This window comes from Haliaeetus albicilla, chromosome 17, assembly GCF_947461875.1.
Source record: "Haliaeetus albicilla chromosome 17, bHalAlb1.1, whole genome shotgun sequence".
Taxonomy (NCBI): Eukaryota; Metazoa; Chordata; class Aves; order Accipitriformes; family Accipitridae; genus Haliaeetus; species Haliaeetus albicilla.
This window is the reverse complement of record NC_091499.1, coordinates 23,975,594-23,997,658: the sequence shown is the minus strand read 5'-3', so window position 1 is coordinate 23,997,658 and position 22,065 is coordinate 23,975,594.

The window sequence follows — 22,065 nt, the reverse complement described above, 5'->3', positions numbered from 1 at the left end:
GGAAAGTTTGATTTGTATTTAACTTTTAAACTGTTGAAGAAAAAAACCATGGCACTTGTTTTTTCACAAAGTAATAATTATAACCAACATGAGTAGAAATTAAAGTCATACCATTTGCAGCCAGTTGTGACCCTTTGAATCTACAATTAACTGATAGGTAGGTGTGATTGATAGTTATAATATCTATCAGTGTATATAACTGCAAAAGCAACTGTGAATGAAAAGCTTTCGGACCGGTGAAGAGAAAGACCGCTGATATTTACTGATTAGAATCACTTCCTCAGTTGTTACATTCTTGTGGCTTTTGGTTCTTTTATACCCTTTCATTATGTCACGATATCGTCTCATATATTAAATAAGGAATTTACTTCCATGATTATATAATTGGAAAAGGGAGAGAAAAATCCCACCTCAGTCATGCTTACACAAGGTAGACAGACAGTATTTTAACAGCACACTGAGTCAGAAGTTATTAGTATTGCCTTCTCTGAGCCTAAAAATTGGATGAAAGAATGAAAGCAATGATACACTTGGGAATAATACAACATGTGCTTAACTACCAGCTGCTAGAAGTATACTGCATAAGCAAATCCAAGTCAGAACTTCCAGAGAGAAATCCCAATCCCCTTATCTCCTCCAAAAGCTGGAGGTCAATTGAATTAAATGATGTGAACAAACAGACAAAATGAATCACCTGTTAAATGATACCACTTTTAAACTATAAACAAGACATCATCTGGTACCTCAGCAGCAGCATTTCAGTTTACAATGTCTTGCAAATGAACTTCCCAAAGCTTCCTAAAAAAGTTAAATGACTCAGGCTGAGACCCTTAAACTGTGGCACCACGTAGATTAAATCCAGCTAGTGATATCTAAGTGTAGTGGTATCTTATTCCTTATACATGACCTTCAAAGAGACAAATAACTTGTTTACACTTCTGCTCTTTTTATTTACAGTTTTATAGTAAAATGTCTAAAACCACCTATCTGCATATTTAGATTTAAAAAAAAACACAGAAGACCCTTTGGTGATTTTAATTAAAATGGTTGCTTTCAAGGAGGTATACAGATTTACCCTTGCAGAGACCACCACACTTCCAATATTTTATCCTTACTTGTGTGAACTCTGGGACACAGCATGGTTGCGATATCAGAATGGATGGAAAATTACACAAGAGTTAAAGGAAGAGATTTGTAACTCTCAGCTAATATAACTGCCCTTGGAAAAAATTTAGCTCACTTGTAATCAATTATAAATACCTCACTATTTAATCAATTTCAATAGTCTCACTCTTGGTTTAGGTCAGTATAAAGAAATATTCAGTCCGTACCATTTAAAACTTCTCATTTGTTTGTTTGTCTCTATACTTCTCAAACCATTATACAATCAAACAATAGTCATCTTTAGGAAAACTTTATTATTGCTCCACCATTGGAGGTAAGGGTCATTTTTTTTTTTCTTTAAAGTCTGGCAAAGAAAACAATTTAAAATAAATGGTCTTATGACTTCCATGCTTATTTCTATGGTGATTTCATGTGCTAGCCCCAGTGGGCTAGTGTTCTGTTTGTCTTTATCCAACAAAAGCAAGAAAACCTTCAGAAACTTTCCTTGCCATCTCATCATCAAAAAACTTTATCCCTAACAGTGGGGAAATGACTTGCAGTGCATAACATATTAATTGAGGATTTGTTTTCAGCTTGAAAAATATATCATGATTTCCCCAGATATTCTCACCAGAAATTTTCATATGCCATTCTGCTCTCTGAGCAGAAATCCAGAGAACAATTTTACATATATATGGAAATAGTTGGAAAACAGAATTTCTGTTTCATGGGAAAATATGAAAGTTGAAAACTGATTTTTCTGTTCAGAATTGGACCAAAAGAGTCAAAATGAGACTCCAGAAAAACACATATAAAATATTTTGGTTTAGGAAATTGATGAAATTAATATTTCATTTTGCCCTTTTTTTCTAGCTCCAGCTATTATATTATTATATGATTATATTCCAAAAAGTAAAATAACATTTGAACCTCATTGAAAGAAAGATGTTTTAAATTTATAAAAGTCTAAAATTTTAATCAAATCAACATATGCTAAACACACTCTGCAAGAAAATTTGAAGTGGTGGAACATGCCACAAAGGCAAAGTGTGTTTTCTTAAAGTGCTTCCTATATTTGAGATTCATGTTGTGAGAATACCTTTAAAAGCAGTTCTTGCTTTATGGTCTTTCATGTTTTATGTCCTTCCCAAAAGACGACAACTGGAGCCAGAATCCACCAGCACAATCATTAAGAATGTGAGTTAATATTTGCAGAAAAAGCAAAGAAATCTCCCAGAATGTTTCTGTTTCTCCATTGCTGGTCTAAAGTGAAGTGTACTGAATTTCACTGAGTAGAAAGACGTTATCTTTTAGCTATCAACTCCCACTGCATATGTGAGTAGCTTTATTCAGAATTCCCTCGAAACAGTATGAAGCTTCACTCTTCAAACCATCAAGCAGAGTCTCGTTTGTGCTCCAGCAACAGATCGAAGAAGCACAAAGGCAGATGGACCTGGCTCCACCAGTCTAAGAGTAAGGCATGAAAATGCTGTAATTCCTTGGGACTCACTTATTAGCCATCAACACACACCAGCTCCTAAAATGGTATAGTTCAGAGAACATTGTACATTTTTTCACAACTTTGCTAGTTACATGCTGAACTACATGACCACACATCCTCAGATCTTGCCCAGACCTATAATATGCATTTCTTATTAGAGAGGAACAACTCACTTTATCTTCAAGGCTTTTGGAAATTTGCAATGTCCTTGACGAAGTTAATCTAACCTCTGGGAGATGAAAAGAAAAAAAGGAGGCAGGATCAGCATCTTCTGCGAGTTAAGACCTGGAGGAAGGGAGGTATATAGAAGTACCCGTCGCTTGCATTTTTTCTTTCAGCTCACTGCCTTTCCCTCTACTTTCCTGTTGCTATGAATCGCCTTTATTTGCTGAGTTCGGTACATACCCTCTGAGGTATGGAAAGCAATTCTAATGAGTACAATAGATTCAGAATGTTTGACAAAGTGCCTGTGGCTTCATTTGTATTCATATTTGATTATGACAGATCATTTGAAAAGAAAGGAAATACCATGATGATTTCTTACCTCTGTTTACTTCTAATATGATGAAGCTCTGCATTGCCTTTTTTCTGAAATACCTTTATCAAACATTCTGTTGTTTTTAGAAAGAGTACACACAAATGTAAGGAAACGCTACCATATTTATCTAATAAATTCTCTTGACAAAAAGAACCAACCCACATTCAATTAGCTTTTAAATGCAAATCAACGATGAGGAACACTAATTTCTTTATATGACATCATGCAGAAAGATTAATTTTATCTGGAATACAACCAAAAGCCCCAGGGGTGCTTATCAACAGTCTTCAGTGGAGGAAATGATCATTTTTTTGATGCAAAACAAACAAACATCAGCTGTTTTCACAGCTCTGACCTAAGATCTCTCCTGCTGTATCTTACTGTGTTTTTAATCCGTTTTACTAGACCCAACAGCAGGTGTGAGGCAATTGAAAACAATGTAAAACTGAATTGTTTCTTTCACTTCTATGTGAACTGCTGCAATTTGCATTCTTGGAGAGGAATTAGTTGAAGGTCAACATTATTGTCATGTTAACAGGCTGTTTGCCACAGATGAAAATTTGCCAAGGTCATGCAAAGCCTAAACTGCCCAAGGATGTGCACAAACTTTTCAGAGAAAAAAAAAAAACAGTCAGCAGACCTGAAAAACAGTGGTTTTATCCAAAGCAGGTAATTTTGAAGTTAAACTTTTACATCTTTATTGCTGGGAGTCAGGAAAGTGTAGCTGCTAAAATATTCAGGACAATCTTGTTTCTTTTGAAGACGCAATAAAATTGGTTGTACATTCACAACGCTATAGGTGTACAGGCTGCAGAAGCACAAAAGGTTTCAGGCTGTGCGAGGAGGAATCCAGCTACATGTCATACTGCATTTCAAAAGACTCTGAACTGTTCAAAACCGCAGAGGATCTCTGGTGAGGAAAAGCAGGAACGTGTCACTCTTGACCGCAGGATCCACGGCTGGTTGAGCTCTTTGGCCTTGTGCGCTGCACGTTCTACAGTCCATGTATAACTGCACAAGATGGGTGGGATGTATACAATTAGGAGTATTACGCAGATGATTAGTAAGTTGCCTGGACTACTCAATAGTGATGTGCTTGGGCTGGATTAAGGAGAGCTGTGAGTCAGAAAGCTAGAATGGTGTTGAGCCATGTAGGGAGCTGCAGGTGAAATCAGCCTGGACAGGGAGGCTCCAGCTTAGAAAGAACAACAAGAACGAACGGTGACATCTTTGCAAATTACAACACAGTTCTGACACATGTGCTGACCAAAAAAAATCTCGTTAATGCTGTAAGGTAGGTTCAATGCACTACAGATTTATTACTGAGTCCCAGTCCAGGTCCCCATCTTCTTCTGTGCTCCATACGACATTCTCATCCTGTTTCTTTGGCTCCAGCGAAGTTGCAGGCTGGGTAGCTCTTTTGGGGCTTGTCTGAACCTCTAGAAAAACATACGAGATATTTTCTTGTGCTAGAGGAATTTGTCAGAATGGGAGTAGAACACATAGATGCTCACTGACCTCACAGATACAGATGTCAGATAAAGATGCCAGCTTGTTACCCAGTACAGAAAAGAAATATTGGAGCACAGAGGGATTGAAGTACTCATATTTAAGGGACACAAAATGTGTTTTCAGATTGTTTTAATTTTCAGGCATTCTTTTACTAATTTATAAAACAGTCAGTGGGTGCTGAGTACACTAACTGCTCTGTGCTCTGCTTTGTAACATTCACTTTTTAGCCTGTGGGTTTTCATTAAGCTAGGTTCCATTCAGCTGTATTTCAAATGTAGTCCAGATGACTGCCCACTGCAGGCTGTTAACTAAAGAGCCATTAAAATAGAGTGTTTAGTCCAGTTGGGTCTTTTCCATTAATCAGACTGCATAATCTTCCAGTAACAAAGTAATGCTGATTTTATAGACTACTTACATGAAGCCTAATAATTCCCCATTCAGCTTAAGCTAACATATACTTTAGTATGGATTATGATCCCATAGTTAGAAAGAGAAAATGGTAGTATTTTCAACATAATTGATACTGACAAGAATTAACAGTTCCCTTCCATTTGCTTTTATTTCAAAGATTGCTATATAAATGAATTGCTTTCACATTATATAGTTGAGTTGGCTCAAATGTTCTGACTCAAGAAACCCATTTGTGCTAGACTTGAATCTGTTTCTCATAGACCGAAAGACACTGAAATTCCTCTCTGTCTCTGGCTGAAGCAATTCAGTACTCTTCATCTGTCATATTTTTCACAAGATTTTGGCAAGTTCTTTTGTATTACCTGTTCTTTCTTGTGTCTTTCTTTCATTGTTATTCAAGAAACCATTTAAGATATAAAGATACTATGCTCTCCATCTCTCCAACATTTTTCCATTAGATGATATCAAGATATATTTACAAACTGAATACAAGAATTTTCCTAGCATCCATATGTGTTACACTACAGGCAGCAAAGTAATCAGAAAGTTCAAAATGATCCAGTAGATGCAAGTTCTAAATCTCGGTAATAATAAGAAGAAAACAAAAATAATATCCACAAAGTTAAAAACTCTCAATTACAGAATCTCTTATGTTTGCATTTACATATCTTTATACATATATACACTTAGGTCTGAGATTCTACAGGTGAGGAGTAGAATCTTTCAATTTAATTTTCTCACCATTGTCTTCATAAATACAGTTATATCACAAACGTATGTATTATTTACATAGAAATATATGTATTTATTTAAAGATATATTTATATAAATATATATTTAATTTTCATTGCAGTGATACTTGAAAATTATCATGGATCAATTGGCTATTTTTCCAGATGTTGTAGGAGGTCAGGATAAAAAGATGGCACTTTTTTGCATTTACAGTCTAAACTGTTGATGCGTGTCTTTGAGCACATCAGCCTATTTCAACATTACTTTAGACAGCTCCCTGGGGTTGGTGGATTACTTCTCAGAGGTCTGTGAAAGGCCACTAAAAAAAGTAGGTTTATTACCAACACACTTCAACTGTACAAGGACCCATAACTCCATTGGGAAACTAAAAAATGTTGAAATCAGCAATAGCTCTGCAGTAGCTAACAGAATGGTACTTACAGCATTCATTGAACAGCAAAATCTTTCATTATCTTCCTCAGACTTTAATCATCACTTTCATATCCATAGACTACTTTCTTGTACATGTTTGCCTGGGAAAAAGATGGAAGTTGTTTTTATACTATACACTGCTAAGATGATCTGTTTATAAATATAAATTACGTCTTCTCTATATAAATTAAAGCAACAGTGATATCACTGCAGTATTTTCTTTTATTGCTACTAAGCCTTAGTGATTGAATCATTTTAACTAAAGTTAAACTGATAACTGTCATTCAAGCTTTAGTAAGGGAAGGAGACAACCATCTCCTGAAACTATTTACTAACACATAACAGTAAATCTAATTGAAAACAAATAGGAAAACTACTTTGAACAAATAAATCTCAGCTGCCAAGGAATTTCAGAGGTGAAGAGGTGAAATGCAATTTATATTTTGCAGTAGTGACAGAAATTTTCCAATATTTAATGGTGTCCCACGGGGTGATAACAAGACAGCGTTATCAGGTAGTTTTCTGATTCTTCAGATAATATCACTGAGGACATAAGCTGTTAGAAAGGGATAGTTATACCTTCAAAAATGCATGAGGGAAGATTATGCAACAGCATTGGTTGGTTCCTGTCTCCAAAGCAAGGGCTCAACTTGAATGCAAATGTATTTTTTAGAAATTAAAATGTTAAAGCGTTTGTTGGTATAAAGCTTTAAGAGAGAAGAATATAGTCTAACCTTCAAGAATTTGAAACCCAAGACTAGGATAGAGGTGATTGCTTCTGTGAAGAAGCAGACCCGATTTTGAATTAGTAATCCATGGTGGAGTTGAGAGTCTCCAGAAGTATGCTTCATAGGACAACTGGTACTGACAAAGCCTCACCTATTACTGGCCAAAAGGCAGATTGCTGTCCTACAAATTAATAGTCAGATTTTCAAAAGCAGTGGAAGGTGTAGGAAGAATGAACTACCTATCCTGAACTCTTCTGAAATTCTGGTCAGAAGCACAGTTATATTAGACTGCTGGAGAACTGGTGCAGTCTTTTTAAGGGTCTTCAGTATTTACATGAGCACGTATGTTTGTGCTCATATATTGTTGTCCAAATAAAATGTACACAAAAATACTGAGTAGTAAAGGATGCTCTTATCTAAAAAAGAAAGAAATCATAAGAAGTAATGACTTCAAGACAAATGCAAGCAAATTAAAATGATAAATACAGCCCATCTTAAATACTAAGCATCATTACCTGTTGAAACAAACTGCTTAGGGACATGGTGGATTCTTCATCTCTGTGTATTGGTCTAGGTTATGTATAAGATCAGGGTCAAATATCTGATTGTACCCTTTCCCTTAAAAATGGTGGTTTTAAATTTGGCTTAGAAATTATAGAAGAAAATGCACCAGAAACTCTGTTCAGATCTGGCAAAGCAGCTGACCTTAATTTCTGGGAAGCAGCACACAGGTGCTGGAAATTATTTTAGCACAGGCTAAAAGACTTGTGCTAGGGCTTCACCCAGAAGGTTGTGAAGGAATTTGGGTAAAACTGGCTTTGAGGACAGAAGTACTTATAGAAAGATGATTTTGAAGAGACCTTTGGAAGTCATCTAATCTAACATCCCACTCAGAGCAGGATTATCACCAATGCTACTTCAGGTCAGTTTTGTCTTTGCTTAAAAATCTTTGATTTTTTTTTGCCTTGAAAACTGCCAAAAATAAATGACTCAAAGCCATTTCTTGACAACTTTCAAGGATGGAGATTCTGTGCTCTCTCTGGATAACTTGTAGTGTTGCACAGTCCTCCAGGATTTATTTATTTATTACAACGTCCAACCTGAAGCTTCCAAGCTTCAAGTTCTGGCCACTGTCTCTTGTTAGACCATCTGGCACTACCAAGATTCTCGAGTTTGGCTCCATCACTTTTGTAACTGTCCTTAAAAAAGTTGTAGGCAAATAGATAGCACTTTAGCTTCTTTGCTGAGTGAAATCCCAGCTGCTTCAACCTCTTTTTGCAGGCTGCGTAAGTCAGGGACCCAAAACTGGGTACAGTATTCTAGACATGGCCTCACCAGTGTCAAGTGACTAATTAGAGGGAAAATAATTGCTAAAAATTAGAAAAAAGTTGGGTATATACTATCTTATAAAAGACTCAGTGAGAGGCTGGCATACAGTTCCTTCAGCTTGCACTTGCAATAAACTGTTCTCCCCATGATCCAGGCAATTGAGCATCTAAAGAGTTCACAAGCAATACCAGAACTACTATAGAAATTGTATGGGATACCTGAAGCAAGAGCTCAGAGGGGTAAGGAATCATTTTCATCTTCTCCCTACCTTGTTCCAGACTACCTCAGGTTTCAACTACGTGGTGGCTGAATTTGCCACTAGACCAGTCTTGACGTTTAGCCAGATTAGCTTTGCTCCACACAGGACAAAAACCTCACCTAGTCCTTAGGCCAGTCTTTTCTCTGAGAACTGAGGTAAGTTTAAAAGGTCCACCACCTACCCAATATTGAGAGTGTTATTATAGTATATACAGGACTTTAGACATTGAACGTTGCCTGTACCATCTTTGTTCATTTTGGGATTGTGGTCACTTGCTGTGCTCTTCCAAAGCTTCTTTTTCTATCATCCCAATATGTCAGCTTTTATCCTTTAGAACTGGGACACTTTTTGGTTATGCCAGATTAATTTTTGACCCATTTAGAATCATTTTTACATGAGATTAAATACATTTTTTATAGCTTAGTTTTGCTTTTACTCAGTGATGACGTTCAGAAGAAAGACTTAATCTATTACCTTAGACTGATTGCTGTGTTCAGTAACATGCTGTTTTACTAGAGTGTGTTCAAACCTAATGCTCAGCTGTATGCCATTTTAATGAAAGCTTTAAGGTTTTGGATAAAGAATCTACAGTACTGTATACAAAACACATCTGTTCTTTACATATTTCAAAATTAAGTCAATACATACTTGATTTCAGGAAAGTGAAAAAGAAAACTTGAAAATTACTCACAGTCAAATAATTATGCAACTGTAGAAATAGGTGTAGAGGAAGCATATCTCCAAGAAAGTCTCAGTGATAACATGAAATATTGACCCATGGCTTGTCAGTAATATTCCAATGCCTTCAGACATTGTTTATTACTCCTGTTCATGCTCTTCTGAGACTTTATAATTCAGGTTTATTTTTATTTCTTATTTTATTTGTCTTTCTTCAAGTTACTGATATCTAAATACTGGTTTGACTCTTACTATTATAAAAGAGTAGCCCGATTTTTTTTCTGAGAAGAAGAGAAATAAGAAGAGTAGGAGGACAGGTGTCTCCTCTCCCCCACCCCCCCCCCCCCCCAATTTTTCTTTCTTAAGGAAGAAATCTTCTACTTCATATTTCTGAAAAAGTCATACAAACAATATTCTTTTTCCACGCAGTTCCAAAAGCAAAATGAGGAAATTATAGGACTACTAGCTTTCTATAGCAATTGTGGGTAGTGAATACATACAAACTTTAAACAACGGATTCTTCTGACTTCTGTCCTTCACTATTTTTAACTAAGAGTAGAGTCCTTCCACTGAAAAGGTGTTTTAAAATGGCTTTTTTTTTTTTGGTGATACATCATCTGTAGATGAATAGCTGTGACATGTACAGATATCTTGGTGGGGTAGAATAAGCTGAAAAGAAGTTTGCCTTCAGCTGAGTAGGAGTAGGAGGTCTTTTCCAAATTAATTGCTTGTAATAGTGGAAACTGAATTAGGAGTGAGATGTTTTTGTTTGATACTTTGTTTCTTTCTTTGTTTCTGGGGTTTGTTTTTGTTTGTTTGTCTGCTTCTCCTCTAGTCCAAAGCTCAGACTTGCTTTCTACTGGTTTTTAATAGGATAGAAATCCAATTTGTAACCTCGTCCAAAATGGTGTGGGTAAGGTCCCTTGACACCTGTCAAAAAATATCTAGTAATGCTGGAAAGTGAAAACACTGTAAAGAGGATCCAGAAGAGAAAAAATCATTCAAGATCAATAGCCTTTTCAAAGTCCAATCCAGCATGAGAAAAACATTGAATTAGCTTGGAAGAAGTTCTATAAAATCCTGATATGAACTGTAAGTTCTCCTTATTGAACGATAAATTGGTACAATAATGCTCAGAACTAAGAGAAAACAAGTGACTATAACAATCTACTGCATCCATTTGTAAACTAATCTACCAGTATTGCTCCTGGCAATCTGTTGAAATGAGAAAATACAGCAACAGAGTGCAGAGAGAAAACTTGGAAATAGGTAGCTAAATATGTCAAATTTCAGCTGCTCTTGTTTGGAGCTAGAAAATACCATGGATGTGCTCCGTGTTGCACATGACCCAAAAGCAGAACTTCAGAGCTTGCCTCACACTGTTGTGGTGATGGTGGTGTTTATTAGTAGTAGTATTATTTTAACTGTGAAATGAATATTGTAACAAGGCGATTTATTTTCAAACTGTAGCTGCTCTCCATTTTCAGGTTGTTTTGAATTACGTCCATTTTGCCCAAGAGAATTAATTACATACCAGGAATACTTAATATATCTACTCTTGATGCTTTGCTTCCTCACTGGACTTTCAATTTGCTGCTCACAATAACAGAATTATAGGAGCAGTCGGAGCGTCTGCCTGTGTCTCTACAGACAGTTTCTGGTCTTGTTCCATGGCCAGGATGTATGAAATATCAGCTTATCCATTAAAGCTGTGGAAAACAAAGCATGATAATCCAGCCCTGATTGGATGTTTAATTTCACCCTTTTCCAAGTTTCAGCAAGGAGCTCCCATTCTTCTGTCAGGAGGCATATTTAAAACCCATGGAATCAAAATAAGATCATCTTCCAAATTCTACATTTCCCTTTGGAAATGACCAGGACATGCTTAACTAGTAATCATTACTTAGGCATGATGGTTTTTGAATGATCATGCCTAAGATATACAGGGAACACCCTCACACATGAAATCTAATCTTCCTCCTATCAGTACTACTTAGCCAGGAACTGGCTTCTTCCCTGCAGCCAACTCAAACAGTCATCATAGAGCTGGTGGTTATATTTTCAGCCAAGATTAAATTGGCCAAAGTGTTTCAAGAAAGCTGAGCCTGTATACAAAAGCGTTTGGATAGAGTGTCAGCGAAGTCAAATGCTGACATAAGCTGACAGCTGGTTACCCAAAGGTTGGGCCTGAAGTTCAGTTCTATCTTATTTTAAATGGCTCCTATTTTGAATTTGAAGCATTCACAGAACAGTACTTATTAGATGTTTATTTCAATTTACACCAAGAGGGAAATTCTTAGTCTACAAGTGAGGAAAAAGTTGTGTCCCATATTCTGACCTCCTACCTACTGTGTACATTGGAATTTTTCTTGGTGAAAGCGGTGACTAATGCAACGATACCTACAGTCACAGTTAGTATCAGATCTTTAGCCCTAAAATTTTGCTACTAAGCAAGTAACTAGAGTACCATTCATCACATTCCCTACTCAGTTGCTTTAGAATTTTATCCATAGGTTGTTTTTAACACTTTTTTTAAGCAGATAAATAATAGCTGAATTCTACGGCAATTACATACTACCATTCAAATAAAAAAAAGTATTTAGTAATAGTTCTCTGCAAGCAATGATTCAGGCACTGTGTGTTTTGGTGGAGTGTGAAGGGAGGGAAGTCAGGCTAGTGTGTATTGAAAATAAGGGCATGCAATCAGCTATCTAATTTTAGCTAGCATTTATCTTCAGATAAAGTCCAGACCTAACCTCACACCTAAAGCCTCTTCGTAGTCACCGAGGGAAACTGTGTCACTGGAGTCACTGTGGTTTTGGTGTGCGATTAGACAGGTAAGGCTATACAGGGGCTGGTAGCATGGGGTCAGTACAAGAAGCGAGAGAAGGGATGAAATATTGCCAAGTAACAGAAAATGACAGGGTGGAACTGGGGTGAACAAGGTCATCTCACAGGGACATTTGATGAGGAAACTCAACAGCTTTACAAGCATCCTGAGACTATATGGCTAATAGACAGGCAGTTTGTCGAGAACGAAAAATCCCTGTGATCTCAGGGGGATGGAGCTACACACATGGAGTTTGTACTTAGAGCATTCATATTCAGCTGTAATCCTACAGCTTTAAATTCAGCTGGAGAAAGACAAATTCTCCTATAGCCTTACCTTCCCTGTTATAGCATAAATGAGGCAATAAAGATTTAAAACGTTCCATAATTAACTCAGAGGCCAGTAGCAGTCTGAAATGAGTGAACTGAGGTGGACACTAAATGATGGGGGTTTATAGCTATTACTAGCTTGATTTCTAAGAAACGACTAAACATGATTCAGGACCATGAAAGTGATCTATAGCTTCATAAAGTATTGCATTGACACAAGGGAACAATAAAAGTCTTTCCACATGAAAGATGACACCAAATAAATACTATGACTGGCATTTCTTCTGTAAGTCCTGCAGCTTCAGTGTATATATATGCTGCTTATAACACAGGTAAATAAAGATGTATACTGGTAAAACTGTAAATAAATTTGTATATTGTAAAATGCTGCAGTGATGCACTTGCAGATATATCATTCTGCACAACTCCTGTACAGTGCAGGGACTGTAGAGAAGCAAGACCTACCCGTACAGTGACCATTAACTACTTTTTGGTAGCTTTTATGGTTTTATTGTGCAGACCAAAGAAATAGTATGTTTTATATAAGAGGGTGCAAAGAGAACACAAACCATCCAAAGCAAATTATCAGAGCACAAAGTCTGCTCTTTATTTAGAGGGACAAAGAAAGAGCAACCGTATTTGCAAGCCGCAACAAATGTACCTATTTAAAGTTTCTAGATGTGAAACAACATTGTATAATTCCACCAACATAAACATGATGGGGAAGAATAAATGGGAAGGGAAAGAGCACATAAAATAGGTGTATATTGTGTGGCTCTCTCTTTCAACACTTAACAGAGGCATTAAGGTTTTTCAGGGGAAAAAAAACTAAAAACATTTTGGAACATTTTAGTTATTGAAATAAATGCTTGATCTCAAACTTTGAAATAAATTCTTTGGTTTTGTTAATTTCTACTGTAACTGTAAGTATTAACATCAGCCCCAAGAGTTTGCTGGTGGGTGACATTTTAAGTATTCTAAAATTAATAATAGCTTGAAATAGGTGATAGAAGATGGCCATACATTGAGGCTACATAATTTGGCCCCTAACTATTAGAATATAATAATACATTAAAAAAACCTACAAAATACTGAACATACTTCTGGTATTCTTAAACTCACAAATCAGAAAAGAGATAACAGTCCAAACCATATGTTGCTTTTAATCACTTTCTCTCTAAGGACTGCAAATCTAGTATAGCCACTATGTCAGCTCTTCTAGATTTTTCCTTTTGCTAGCCTTCTGTGCCTGCTTTTTTGTAATATGTGATATCATCTCTGTAATATAGGGTGTAAAATTGGGTATGGGAGTCCCATGTTTTAGAATATAATGCCACATGTATGTGTCTGGAATGATTTCCTCAGTCTTATTTTCTGGGTGCCTGTGTACGCTTTCTGGCACTTTCCTGTTTGACTGCGGAAATACATTTTGCTGACAGTTTTGTGGCTCTGTTTGCTGTGTTTACACTCCCAGGTCCTTTCCCTGCCTTCTGCCAAATATGCCTGTCTCTGACTGCTTTTAACCCTAACTCTCTTAACCTTGCACCTACATATTCTTATAGAGAAAAAAAAAGTGGAGCTCTCCCTCCTTCTGAAGAGCGAAATACACAGTGTGGGTTTTCACTTGATAGTAATAATAGTAATCATATTTAGCAGTCTTCATCTTCAAAACATGCTGCACATCTGACCAAACCAACCCTCTGTGTAACACCACAGACAGCAAAGACTTGTTCTGGGGTACAGAATCAAGGCATTATAACCATTTCTCTAGAATATGTTTAGCATTTAATGGTACTCATAAAGCTGTTAATTGGGTGAGATGACATTAAGCATAAACAGAAGAGAGAAGTACCTTCAGATCCTGAGTGGGATAACTGTAGGCAGGGCTGTGTCTAGCCAAAACTACAGATCTTTTTGGATCAGCTCTCTAAGCGTCTACATTATTTGCTAGCCTGTCGGGAGTGTATTTTCTAGTCTCCAGATTCAGGTACCCTGCTGCTTGTACTTTCCTTCTTTCTACTTGCTCATAAACATGGTCACTATGTCATAGGACCTCCCAAGCAAAGCAAAGGAAGAAGGGATGGAATCCCAGTGCTTGCATCAGGGGTGTAGAGCTGAAGAAATAACATATTTGAGGAGATTTTTTTGTATTTTTAAAATAAATATGGTATTTCAACAAAGACAGCTGATGTGTAAGAAAAGGAGAGTAGACAAGCTGTTTCTCTGATTTTGGGGTGACATACCCATATCCTCCTTTGCACAGAATTACAAAGGCCTATTCTTCTGGCCAAAGATTGTAAGCTTTCTCTAGATAAAGTATATCTAAATCTTGTCAATGCTTTTGTTCAGCTATCCACAAGGCTAACTGTAGAGCAATCAAACCAATGGTTGCAAGAGAAATACAATGAATGACCCTGGGGCCACTCCCAGCCACAGTTGTCTGGAAGATCTCCCATGTCTGACCTCACAAGACTGTAACAGACCCCTCTGTATTTCACGTAGACTTTGATTTTTCAGCCTCCCATTTTCCGATGTGAAAATACTGATAGAGTAGAAATGTTGATAACATTTATTAATCCCAAAGTTGGGTGCATTTTTTCTTGTTTTTCTTTCATTAATGTATTTTCTTCGCATTTAATTTTTCACTTTTCCTCTATCTCTTTTTTTTGTTATTGCTGCTTCCAATTTTCTTAACGCATTTTGCTCTTTAGATTTCTCTCTCTTTCCCAGTCCTTCAGCTTCTCCCTTTTCCTGTACATTCTTTCTTTAGTATAGCCTTGCAATATTTCCCCTGTAGGTCATTTTGTCATCTTCACCTGACAGTTTTTGTCCAAGACACTGACCATCCTCCTTCACTCCCCTTGAACTTCAGCCTCCAAAACTATTGGCTGGGTTTGCCAACAAGCGCTGCCAATTTTACAAGATCGTATAGCTGTGATCTGCACCGTACTGCACTGCTCATTGGATAGATCACCCTTCCTACAGACACTTTAAGCTAGATCTGAGTACTTCTGTGAAGGCTACATGCTACCTGTGAGCTTTGGGGCCAGGTATGGCTATGTCCCGAACCATAAAGCCTACAAGGAGTCGTATAGGGTGACAGGAAAGCAGTCATGGCGCTGGCTTCATGCAGACTCAGGAGAGGTGGTCCCCAGTGAGGAGAGAAGCAAGAGAGACATCGGAGACATGTTGGATGGCAGGAAGAATCCCAGACCAGTTTCAGAAGTGAGAGCAAAGCTAGCAGAGTTGGAGGACACCATGGCTTGCAAACCTTCACATTCACAGGCTTTTCAATACGACTAGCTGATGTTTATAGCACAGGGTGCCTCAGGAGGCACTGAATGTTTGAAAACCTGCAAAAACAGAAAAAACCACCATGTATGTAACATCATCAGAGAAATATTCAGTCCCATCTCAGTCATACAGCATTTTGAGCCAATTTTACAACCGTTAATGCACTGGATGGGGGGGAGTTGGCTGCATAATTGCTATTAATTATTGGGGAAATGGAAGAAGGTTCAGCTTAGTTTCACCTCTCCAAGCACACTGTTGATTGGAATAAATTACCACTGTCGCTGCTTGTGTCTACAGCTTGTTTTTAAAATCTCTGCCAAGTGACACTAGCAAGAAAACTTGTGATGTTTTTGTTAACATGGAAGCAAGGACACTTTGCTGAGACACAAGGGCTACTCATCTGAGGGCAACTTCTGGGGTGGAAAGAAGTCATAAAAAGGCGTGTAGACCTGATGAAAACTCTTAGCCTCTAAAATGCGCATTTAGCACTCTTTTTTTACCCTGTACAGGTCATATTTGGTAGGCCAAGCCACGGGCAGCTTTGATCCTTCCCCATGTATCCATATGGGTAGAATAGCTGCCCAAAATCTAATTCAGGCCACTTAAAATCCAAGCTGCATTGGTGACCGTTCAGGTCAAATCAAGACATCAGGAGAGTTTAGATAAACAGCCAACGCAGGTCCTAACCTGTGTACCTGCTTTAGACAGGCACTTCCTAAATATAGCGGGGGTTTCAGGCAAAGTGATGAGCAGCCTGTATTGCTTCAGGAGAGGAGGTGAGTGCTAGGACTGAAGACCTAGCACACAGTGACCCGTCCCTAAAGCAGACGCAACTCAGAAGGGCCATGCTGCAGCGGTAGGTTTACTCAACTGGAAACAGGAGAGATGAGTCCAGGACATGGGCTCACCCGCGCACGAGCCCTTCACAGCCCAAGCCAGCAGCTGTGGGACTGGAGGAGTCCAGGGTAAGTCTGTCCCCGAGTCCTCTGACCCTCTGTGGGCTTAGAGGGGGCACAAGAACCCAGTTCCCCGGCATAAGCATTTTGTGTCATATCCAGCCTTTTATTTCTAGATCTGAAGCTGACTTCACGTCTGCTTTCTTATTTAGAAAACGGGACTGTGCAAGACTGGCAGTATTCATTTTAGGATCCAGCCATGAACAACCATGCAGATAAGATCACATCAGTTATCACTTTAATAGAGTCAGAGCAGATTTTGTTCCTGTTTGCGGTTAGAATTTTCTTCTTCTGAATTTCAGAGATGATCGGAAAATGGAAAACATATTTTAGAACCATGTTTTGTCAAAGATGTTCATTTTTTTTAAATCAAATTTCATCTTGATCAAGATTTTCCAAGTAAACACAAGAAATTATTGGGCCAGATTAATCCCAAGTGTATCTTAGCCTCTTGCATTGAAGGATTTAGTACAGAGCCAAGGACTTCAGGATGTTGGAAGAAAGTGTTTTTGGAGTTACTGAATTACAGTCTCCATAGTGATTTTCTTGCCATATGTTAAACAAGCAAGAAGACAAAACACACTGGGGAAGATTCTCCTCTAGCAAAAGTAAGCATAACTACAATGGAACAACTTTCACTCACATGTGTGGAGGCATTGTTTCAGTGAAGAATAGATTATACCCTAACAAAATAGCTTCAGGTTTCTCTGGTGAGGCATCTCGCAGTAGGTGTGAGGAAGGGTGTAAGGAAAAGCACCCAGGGAAAGGGGCAAAAGCAGGAGAATGGGGGAGGGAAAGTCATGGCAAGAGGTACAGATGCTTTTTTTATTTTTTTTTTTTTTTTACTATGGAGCATAAAGTGGTTTAAAGCTGGAGTTCAAAAGTGCATAAAGTTTCAAACAAAGCGCCTTGTTGCTGACATTTTAAAGGTCTTTGCTTAAATTATGGCAACTACAAGAACCACCTGCCTCCTTTGTGTAACAGAGATACTAACACTTACATAGCTTACTGGAATATTTTGAAGGTCAATTGCTTGCTGTCAGTATAGAATTTTAAATGTCCAAGAAAAAATACAGTTACTTATGCTTATATTTATTTCACAAGTCAATAATAATGTTTTATACGGCCTACTATTATAGTCCAAAAACTTTACAGATATGTTTAATAATAACTACACTCTTAAACATAGATTTTAACTTGAGGAAAGCAGAATTAGGACGCTTTGAAAAGTTCTTCCTTAGAGATCTGTATCTGGTTAAGAAACAGAGAGGTGATGTTTTCACATTAGTACTTTATTTTATGGGATGTATTTTACTTTAATTTGTATGCACTTTAACTTGTATTACATTCATTCTGGTGGACTCCAGGGTATCACACAATACTTTGAGAATTCATAAAGAAAGCTTGAAATAACTCTTAATCTTCTAGCCACTATATTCCAAGTTATACTGAACTCCTGAGATGACTGCCTGAAGTATTCAGGCTCTAGAAATCAAGCATTTATTTTCAGAAAAGCCAGGTAGGAAGCTGTTGTTCTTTCTTATTTTCTGTTTTGTATTGTCACAATGTGATGAATGTATTATGTTGGTTAATGATGTAGTCATAGACAACCAATAGTTTGCCTGGATAGTAAAGAATGAGTGAAGAACTAGAACTTATCCAAGAACTGTATATTGTTTTCCTACTTTTTAACCTTATTTTCTAAAATTAGGAAAAGGAGAAAACTTAGACAAGGAGAAAGAGGAACATTGAAGAGTAAATCTCAAAAAAAAAAAAAAAAAAAAAAAGAATAAAAGAAACAATTTTTTGGGAGCATACATTTAGGGGTTTGACCACAACACCTGTAAGAGGGAAAAAGTTACATTTGTGTACATCCAAGACATTGCCTTACACACTACTAGGACCCTCAAATGTTAATTTGTCTTTTGCTATTAGTTTATTTCTAAGATAGAGAAATTTTTTTCACACTTCCCCTTTACCTCATGATGCACACCTCCTGGGAGGAAGGAAGGAAAGAAGGGAGGGAGGACAGAAGGAAGGAAGAACAGGAGGGAGGGTTTGTATTATTTTTCATGTACATTAGTGCAGAGAAGGAACTTCTGAGCAGTCATTGCAGCTATGCTGCAATAAGCAGTTTTGAGGTCATGATTGGTTTCAGAAAATACTGGCTTGAAGAATGCACAAGCTGTGTTCGGGTGGATTGGGAAAATCAGTGTCTCATTAGGTTTATGCCTTGATGCAGGAAGCTCTGGCCAGACCTGACTGTGTTATAGCCAAGGCAAGGACATGTGTGTACTCAGACAGCAGATGCAAGAGCAGAGCATCTCAGACAGCCTCTCAAGCAGTCAGCTCCTTGGCTATTGAACAGTTCGACCATTCTGGAGTAGACTCGTGTTGTCTTCAGCCACTACCGTAATTTATACTACCAGTACTGCAAACTAAACAGCTTATTTCTGCTGTTTGATTTTGCACTAAAATAGAGCAATGGATGCTGTGCGTACAGATTGGGGGGGCACCAAGGTTTAGGCTGGACTAAGCTCTTCAAACTGTATTTATTAGTATACAGAAAAAGTTTTGAAAACCAGTTGTGAAGCCACAGGCTTGGGTCTTAGGGTACAGAATGCTCTTCAAGTGACTTGCTTTATAACTTGCAGAGAAAACTATTTGCAGATTTCCAGCTTCTGGAAATGCTGAAAATACCTACCCATGAACAGCTTTGCTTACAGTGTGTCACATCTTCATCTTCTCTCCAAACTGGAGATGTGGAGTCACAAAAGAATAACGATAAAAGAAATAACATTGGTATGATATTTAAAGCCTCATCTAGGTACAGTTAGCAGAAATAAGAATACATATATATATTTAATGAGATGACATTCAAACCCAGTAATTGGGGTCCAGTCTCCCACAGCTCTAGAAATGCTGCAAAAGTGGTTAGAGTCCTTGTCCAAAATTATTTTAGTATGATGCTAATTGAGAGCATATCAGACCTTGAGAGTAAATAGGAGAAACAAGAACAACAGCAATGAAAGAATCCCATGTTTAGCCTAAATAGTTGTTACATAGCCATGAAATTCTGTGACACTGGAAGATATCCCACTTTCATGTTTTGATAGCTAAATATAGATAGGTATTGCTGACAAACACAATATTCATCAGAGATGTATTGTGTCTTTGTTCGCTTATTTTTTAACCAAATTATTTGCATCCTGAAATAATTCTTTTGCAAAGCCCAATTTCTGGTTGCATAAGCATGTGGATGAAAACCACTCGTGTTATGATACAGGACATACATTTATTTAGAGTGAGTTAGACTAAGGAAAGCATGACCTATTTAGAGCAGAGGACTGCAGGAGTAACAAAATGACTACAGACATTATGTTGCTTCTGCCTATACTGGAAGAGGCAGAGTCCAGCCATTCAAATACTACATATTACCATAGTAGCCGGTCTCTGCCTCCTCCATTTTCTTTCCATCATCATGTGAATGGGACCCCAGCTCCCACTGCAGAAGGAGGTGGCTGGAAGCATGCAGAGCTCACCCATAGCACTCTAGACATGGGTCTCTAGCAACATTGCAGCAGGTATGGGAGAAGGGGGTTGCTGGTTGCAGAGAATAGGTATGAGGAGGAAAGTTTCTCCCCCCACAAGGCTCCCGCATCCACATTCAGTCATTATAAGCCTTCTGAGCCTGCTGCTTGGGTTAGAAAGTCCTGTTTTTCTGGAATGCAAATATTCTCTATATTATTTGCTGAGTCTGTGCTTATTTTTCCTTTCAAAGTTACCACTACTTTTATGTTGACAATGACTACTAAAGGTGTATGGCATAGCCACATCAGATTCCTGTTGGCTGGATCCCAACAGAGTGAATATTGTTTAAAAAAGTTGAAAATGTAGGTTAAGTATTATTACCAATAGCCTTGTTCTCTTTGCATTTAATAGTTGTCAAAGTGATGACCATGTTTCAGAGCAATCACAAGCTAAAAAATAATTGAGCCAAGCTCACTGAAACTGTCAAGATAAACGCAAAGACGACTTAAATCATTGGAGTCATAAATCTTTAACAAGCATATTAATTCAGCCATTTGCTTCAGGTATGTTAATAATATTCTATGTGTTCCTAGAATTAGAATACCTCATGCCAGAAAACATCTGACTGAAAAGCAGTAATGGGTTTTGCAGCTTTTAAAACTATTGCATTTTTTTTAGAAATGCTGGCAATCCCTAATTTAATGGTTGCAATGCCACTAAAATTAACTACCATGTAAATATCCCAAGAGACATCCACAGAAAAGCCACTGCTTGCAATGTGAATTTATTCACATATCTGGAATGGTAGAGCAACTGAACCACAAACTGAGGTTTCTCAACTCCAAATGGAGCAGACTGTGTGATTTTACAAGTGTTTTGAAAATTGCCACCTAATTTTGGCTTAGGTCTCCCTCTGACATTGTTACATATCCCTTTCATTACTAAGTGGAAGCTTCAGCTCCAAAATTGACTGTGCCATTTTATACCTGCAACATTTTTCTAGCAGAGGTCACCTAGGGTTTGGATGAAGTCAGACAGTTGCAGACATCCTACACAGGCTGTGAGATGGCCAGATAAGAGTTAGTTCATAAACCAGAGTGCATGAGCAAACAGAGCCTGCAAAAAGGTCCAGGAAGACCTTTGCTCATCATTGTGTTACTCCTGGGTTAACAATGCGTCTATGCAAACAATTTGACTTGTTCAGGCGATCACCATTTTAAAACAATTCTGTAGAATGCTGATAACCTCCTATGGGAGTGCAAGGTAACCTAAAAGGGGCTTAAAATAAACTGTGGCCTTCCCCACCCCTTCTTCCCATTTAAAAAAAAGTCAGTTCAGGAGTCAGGAGTAGCTTCCCACACAATTTCTCCCTTCTCAGTATTCTGTTCACAGTTCACACAACTGCTTCCAGGATCCCAGCAAATGTATAGCTGACCCAGTTCAGACACAATTGCCCCTTGAAAACTGGAATTGTTCTCATGAGCTTTGGATAGTTGACTAATTCCTGCTGAGAATAACACTGCTTACCCTTTCTTTACAGTCTATTTATACTCCCACTTTTCTTAAGTTTGAAAGTCTTCTACTCCTTAGCACTCCCAAAGACGAATGCCCTACAATATTCAGCACAATATGCTTCTGATTTAACTTTCCCTTCCTTTATTTTCAAAATGAATAGTTTCATCTGCTTTTCACCCTTAAGAACATCTCTGCAGTCATTCCTCACTTCATTGTGTTCAGTTAAGGGGCTCAGTGACATCAGGTTAAAGAAAAAGGTGAATGGGGCCATTTGAAAGATTGTTTAAATGCTGCCTTCTTGCATCCCACACTGTAAAGTGTCTCCCTGTATCGTTTGCAAAGATAATCACATGCAAGAAGGTAGAAACAACATTTTAATAGACACA